The sequence below is a fragment of the Oncorhynchus kisutch genome, unplaced genomic scaffold (genome assembly GCF_002021735.2).
Source record: "Oncorhynchus kisutch isolate 150728-3 unplaced genomic scaffold, Okis_V2 Okis02a-Okis13b_hom, whole genome shotgun sequence".
Lineage (NCBI taxonomy): Eukaryota > Metazoa > Chordata > Actinopteri > Salmoniformes > Salmonidae > Oncorhynchus > Oncorhynchus kisutch.
Genome location: NW_022261979.1, coordinates 13501655 through 13508171, shown reverse-complemented (window position 1 = coordinate 13508171; position 6517 = coordinate 13501655).

Below are 6517 nucleotides of genomic sequence, written 5' to 3'. Positions count from 1 at the left end.
TCATACACAGTCCTGAGCCAACACACACTACAGCTCCTCTCCCTTCATACACAGTCCTGAGCCAACACACTACAGCTCCTCTCCCTTCATACACAGTCCTGAGCCAACACACTACAGCTCCTCTCCCTTCATACACAGTCCTGAGCCAACACACACTACAGCTCCTCTCCCTTCATACACAGGCACAGTCCTGAGCCAACACACACTACAGCTCCTCTCCCTTCATACACAGACACACTCCTGAGCCAACACACTACAGCTCCTCTCCCTTCAGACACACTCCTGAGCCAACACACTACAGCTCCTCTCCCTTCATACACAGACACACTCCTGAGCCAACACACTACAGCTCCTCTCCTTTCATACACAGGCACAGTCCTGAGCCAACACACACTATAGCTCCTCTCCCTTCATACACAGTCCTGAGCCAACACACACTACAGCTCCTCTCCCTTCATACACAGACACAGTCCTGAGCCAACACACACTACAGCTCCTCTCCCTTCATACACAGACACAGTCCTGAGCCAACACACACTACAGCTCCTCTCCCTTCATACACAGACACAGTCCTGAGCCAACACACACTACAGCTCCTCTCCCTTCATACACAGACACACTCCTGAGCCAACACACACTACAGCTCCTCTCCCTTCATACACAGACACAGTCCTGAGCCAACACACACTACAGCTCCTCTCCCTTCATACACAGACACAGTCCTGAGCCAACACACACTACAACTCCTCTCCCTTCATACACAGACACAGTCCTGAGCCAACACACACTACAGCTCCTCTCCCTTCATACACAGACACACTCCTGAGCCAACACACACTACAGCTCCTCTCCCTTCATACACAGACACAGTCCTGAGCCAACACACTACAGCTCCTCTCCCTTCATACACAGACACAGTCCTGAGCCAACACACACTACAGCTCCTCTCCCTTCATACACAGTCCTGAGCCAACACACACTACAGCTCCTCTCCCTTCAGACACAGTCCTGAGCCAACACACTACAGCTCCTCTCCCTTCATACACAGACACAGTCCTGAGCCAACACACACTACAGCTCCTCTCCCTTCATACACAGTCCTGAGCCAACACACACCACAGCTCCTCTCCCTTCATACACAGGCACAGTCCTGAGCCAACACACACTACAGCTCCTCTCCCTTCATACACAGGCACAGTCCTGAGCCAACACACACTACAGCTCCTCTCCCTTCATACACAGGCACAGTCCTGAGCCAACACACTACAGCTCCTCTCCCTTCATACACAGGCACAGTCCTGAGCCAACACACACTACAGCTCCTCTCCCTTCTACAACCACCTCCGGCTGGAATGCAAAAGATGAAAGATTATACAAAGGTCCTGGTATTAGATAAGACAGCCACAGGAGTCTGGTTCATCCTGAACAACAACTCTGGAGTCTCTTAATACCTAGCTGGCATTTCCCAAAAGGTTCAGTCTGTCAACCTCCCCCTGAACTTATCAATGGCTCTGCATGCCATTGTAGAGAGACTGATGTTTTTAGTAGGTGTGTGACTGTGTGTGTTGGGCAATAGGATTAAAGAGGTTTGATGTTATTTTCTATGCCAGACCTTGTGGTCGCTGTTCTTCTGTTATATATTCATTCTGATAAGAGCTTTCTGTGTTCTGCACTAAACTGTCTGTACAGTCGAAATAAAGCTTTGTCTACTAATACCTAGACTGAGTTTGGTTTGTAGCTGGAGAGAGAGGGGGGGTGGGGGGGGTTGGTTTGGAGCTGGAGAGGGGAAGGGTTTGGTTTGGAGCTGGAGAGAGAGAGGGGAAGGGTTTGGTTTGGAGCTGGAGAGAGAGGGGAAGGGTTTGGTTTGGAGCTGGGGAGGGAGAGAGGGTTTGGTTTGGAGCTAGAGAGAGAGAGGGGAATGGTTTGGAGAGGGGAAGGGTTTGGTTTGGAGCTGGAGCTGGAGAGCGAGAGGGGAAGGTTTTGGAGCTGGAGAGAGAGGGGAAGGTTTTGGAGCTGGAGAGAGAGAGGGGAAGGGTTTGGAGCTGGGGAGGGAGAGAGGGTTTGGTTTGGAGCTGGAGAGAGAGGGGAATGGTTTGGAGAGGGGAAGGGTTTGGTTTGGAGCTGGAGAGAGAGAGGAATGGTTTGGAGAGGGGAAGGGTTTGGTTTGGAGCTGGAGAGAGAGAGGGGAAGGGTTTGGTTTGGAGCTGGAGAGAGAGGGGAAGGGTTTGGTTTGGAGCTGGAGAGAGAGGGGAAGGGTTTGGTTTGGAGCTGGGGAGAGAGGGGAATGGTTTGGAGAGGGGAAGGGTTTGGTTTGGAGCTGGAGAGAGAGAGGGGAAGGGTTTGGTTTGGAGCTGGAGAGAGAGAGGGGAAGGGTTTGGTTTGGAGCTGGAGAGAGAGAGGGGAAGGGTTTGGTTTGGAGCTGGAGAGAGAGGGGAAGGGTTTGGTTTGGAGCTGGAGAGAGAGGGGAAGGGTTTGGTTTGGAGCTGGAGAGAGAGGGGAAGGGTTTGGTTTGGAGCTGGAGAGAGAGGGGAAGGGTTTGGTTTGGAGCTGGAGAGAGAGGGGAAGGGTTTGGTTTGGAGCTGGAGAGAGAGGGGAAGGGTTTGGTTTGGAGCTGGAGAGGGGAAGGGTTTGGTTTGGAGCTGGAGAGAGAGGGGAAGGGTTTGGTTTGGAGCTGGGGAGAGAGGGGAAGGGTTTGGTTTGGAGCTGGGGAGGGAGAGAGGGTTTGGTTTGGAGCTGGAGAGAGAGAGGGGAATGGTTTGGTTTGGAGCTGGGGAGGGAGAGAGGGTTTGGTTTGGAGCTGGAGAGAGAGAGGGGAATGGTTTGGAGAGGGGAAGGGTTTGGTTTGGAGCTGGAGCTGGAGAGCGAGAGGGGAATGGTTTGGAGAGGGGAAGGGTTTGGTTTGGAGCCGGAGAGAGAGGGGAAGGTTTTGGAGCTGGAGAGAGGGGAAGGTTTTGGAGCTGGAGAGAGAGGGGAAGGTTTTGGAGCTGGAGAGAGAGAGGGGAAGGGTTTGGTTTGGAGCTGGAGAGAGAGGGGAATGGTTTGGTTTGGAGCTGGGGAGGGAGAGAGGGTTTGGTTTGGAGCTAGAGAGAGAGAGGGGAATGGTTTGGAGAGGGGAAGGGTTTGGTTTGGAGCTGGAGCTGGAGAGCGAGAGGGGAAGGTTTTGGAGCTGGAGAGAGAGGGGAAGGTTTTGGAGCTGGAGAGAGAGAGGGGAAGGGTTTGGAGCTGGGGAGGGAGAGAGGGTTTGGTTTGGAGCTGGAGAGAGAGGGGAATGGTTTGGAGAGGGGAAGGGTTTGGTTTGGAGCTGGAGAGAGAGAGGAATGGTTTGGAGAGGGGAAGGGTTTGGTTTGGAGCTGGAGAGAGAGAGGGGAAGGGTTTGGTTTGGAGCTGGAGAGAGAGGGGAAGGGTTTGGTTTGGAGCTGGAGAGAGAGGGGAAGGGTTTGGTTTGGAGCTGGGGAGAGAGGGGAATGGTTTGGAGAGGGGAAGGGTTTGGTTTGGAGCTGGAGAGAGAGAGGGGAAGGGTTTGGTTTGGAGCTGGAGAGAGAGAGGGGAAGGGTTTGGTTTGGAGCTGGAGAGAGAGAGGGGAAGGGTTTGGTTTGGAGCTGGAGAGAGAGGGGAAGGGTTTGGTTTGGAGCTGGAGAGAGAGGGGAAGGGTTTGGTTTGGAGCTGGAGAGAGAGGGGAAGGGTTTGGTTTGGAGCTGGAGAGAGAGGGGAAGGGTTTGGTTTGGAGCTGGAGAGAGAGGGGAAGGGTTTGGTTTGGAGCTGGAGAGAGAGGGGAAGGGTTTGGTTTGGAGCTGGAGAGAGAGGGGAAGGGTTTGGTTTGGAGCTGGAGAGAGAGGGGAAGGGTTTGGTTTGGAGCTGGGGAGAGAGGGGAAGGGTTTGGTTTGGAGCTGGGGAGGGAGAGAGGGTTTGGTTTGGAGCTGGAGAGAGAGAGGGGAATGGTTTGGTTTGGAGCTGGGGAGGGAGAGAGGGTTTGGTTTGGAGCTGGAGAGAGAGAGGGGAATGGTTTGGAGAGGGGAAGGGTTTGGTTTGGAGCTGGAGCTGGAGAGCGAGAGGGGAATGGTTTGGAGAGGGGAAGGGTTTGGTTTGGAGCCGGAGAGAGAGGGGAAGGTTTTGGAGCTGGAGAGAGAGGGGAAGGTTTTGGAGCTGGAGAGAGAGGGGAAGGTTTTGGAGCTGGAGAGAGAGAGGGGAAGGGTTTGGTTTGGAGCTGGAGAGAGAGGGGAAGGGTTTGGTTTGGAGCTGGGGAGGGAGAGAGGGTTTGGTTTGGAGCTAGAGAGAGAGAGGGGAATGGTTTGGAGAGGGGAAGGGTTTGGTTTGGAGCTGGAGCTGGAGAGCGAGAGGGGAAGGTTTTGGAGCTGGAGAGAGAGGGGAAGGTTTTGGAGCTGGAGAGAGAGAGGGGAAGGGTTTGGAGCTGGGGAGGGAGAGAGGGTTTGGTTTGGAGCTGGAGAGAGAGGGGAATGGTTTGGAGAGGGGAAGGGTTTGGTTTGGAGCTGGAGAGAGAGAGGAATGGTTTGGAGAGGGGAAGGGTTTGGTTTGGAGCTGGAGAGAGAGAGGGGAAGGGTTTGGTTTGGAGCTGGAGAGAGAGGGGAAGGGTTTGGTTTGGAGCTGGAGAGAGAGGGGAAGGGTTTGGTTTGGAGCTGGGGAGAGAGGGGAATGGTTTGGAGAGGGGAAGGGTTTGGTTTGGAGCTGGAGAGAGAGAGGGGAAGGGTTTGGTTTGGAGCTGGAGAGAGAGAGGGGAAGGGTTTGGTTTGGAGCTGGAGAGAGAGAGGGGAAGGGTTTGGTTTGGAGCTGGAGAGAGAGGGGAAGGGTTTGGTTTGGAGCTGGAGAGAGAGGGGAAGGGTTTGGTTTGGAGCTGGAGAGAGAGGGGAAGGGTTTGGTTTGGAGCTGGAGAGAGAGGGGAAGGGTTTGGTTTGGAGCTGGAGAGAGAGGGGAAGGGTTTGGTTTGGAGCTGGAGAGAGAGGGGAAGGGTTTGGTTTGGAGCTGGAGAGAGAGGGGAAGGGTTTGGTTTGGAGCTGGAGAGAGAGGGGAAGGGTTTGGTTTGGAGCTGGAGAGAGAGGGAAGGGTTGGTTGGAGCTGGAGAGAGGGGAAGGTTTGGTTTGGAGCTGGGGAGAGAGGGGAAGGGTTTGGTTTGGAGCTGGGGAGGGAGAGAGGGTTTGGTTTGGAGCTGGAGAGAGAGAGGGGAATGGTTTGGAGAGGGGAAGGGTTTGGTTTGGAGCTGGAGCTGGAGAGCGAGAGGGGAATGGTTTGGAGAGGGGAAGGGTTTGGTTTGGAGCCAGAGAGAGAGGGGAAGGTTTTGGAGCTGGAGAGAGAGGGGAAGGTTTTGGAGCTGGAGAGAGAGGGGAAGGTTTTGGAGCTGGAGAGAGAGAGGGGAAGGGTTTGGTTTGGAGCTGGAGAGAGAGGGGAATGGTTTGGAGAGGGGAAGGGTTTGGTTTGGAGCTGGAGAGCGAGAGGGGAAGGGTTTGGTTTGGAGCTGGAGAGAGAGGGGAAGGGTTTGGTTTGGAGCTGGGGAGGGAGAGAGGGTTTGGTTTGGTTTGGAGCTAGAGAGAGAGAGGGGAATGGTTTGGAGAGGGGAAGGGTTTGGTTTGGAGCTGGAGCTGGAGAGCGAGAGGGGAAGGGTTTGGTTTGGAGCTGGAGAGAGAGAGGGGAAGGGTTTGGTTTGGAGCTGGAGAGAGAGGGGAAGGGTTTGGTTTGGAGCTGGGGAGGGAGAGAGGGTTTGGTTTGGAGCTAGAGAGAGAGAGGGGAATGGTTTGGAGAGGGGAAGGGTTTGGAGCTGGAGCTGGAGAGCGAGAGGGGAATGGTTTGGATAGGGGAAGGGTTTGGTTTGGAGCTGGAGAGAGAGAGGGGAAGGGTTTGGTTTGGAGCTGGAGAGAGAGAGGGGAAGGGTTTGGTTTGGAGCTGGAGAGAGCGAGGGGAAGGGTTTGGTTTGGAACGAGAGAGAAGGGAAGGGTTTGGTTTGGAACGAGAGAGAAGGGAAGGGTTTGGTTTGGAACGAGAGAGAAGGGAAGGGTTTGGAGCTGGAGAGAGAGGGGTAGGGTTTGGTGCTGGAGAGAGAGGGGTATCAGGCTATAATGCCACTGCAAACAGCACACAGGTTGGATTCCTGTCGGACTATGCTGCTAACCCACTCCAGATCTTACAAATGCCTGGATATCAGCTAACCCACATCACCTGATACCTGGATAGGTAGTTAATGTATCAGCTAACCCACATCACCTGATACCTGGATAGGTAGTTAATGTATCAGCTAACCCACATCACCTGATACCTGGATAGGTAGTTAATGTATCAGCTAACCCACATCACCTGATACCTGGATAGGTAGTTAATGTATCAGCTAACCCACATCACCTGATACCTGGATAGGTAGTTAATGTATCAGCTAACCCACATCACCTGATACCTGGATAGGTAGTTAATGTATCAGCTAACCCACATCACCTGATACCTGGATAGGTAGTTAATGTATCAGCTAACCCACATCACCTGATACCTGGATAGGTAGTTAATGTATCAGCTAACC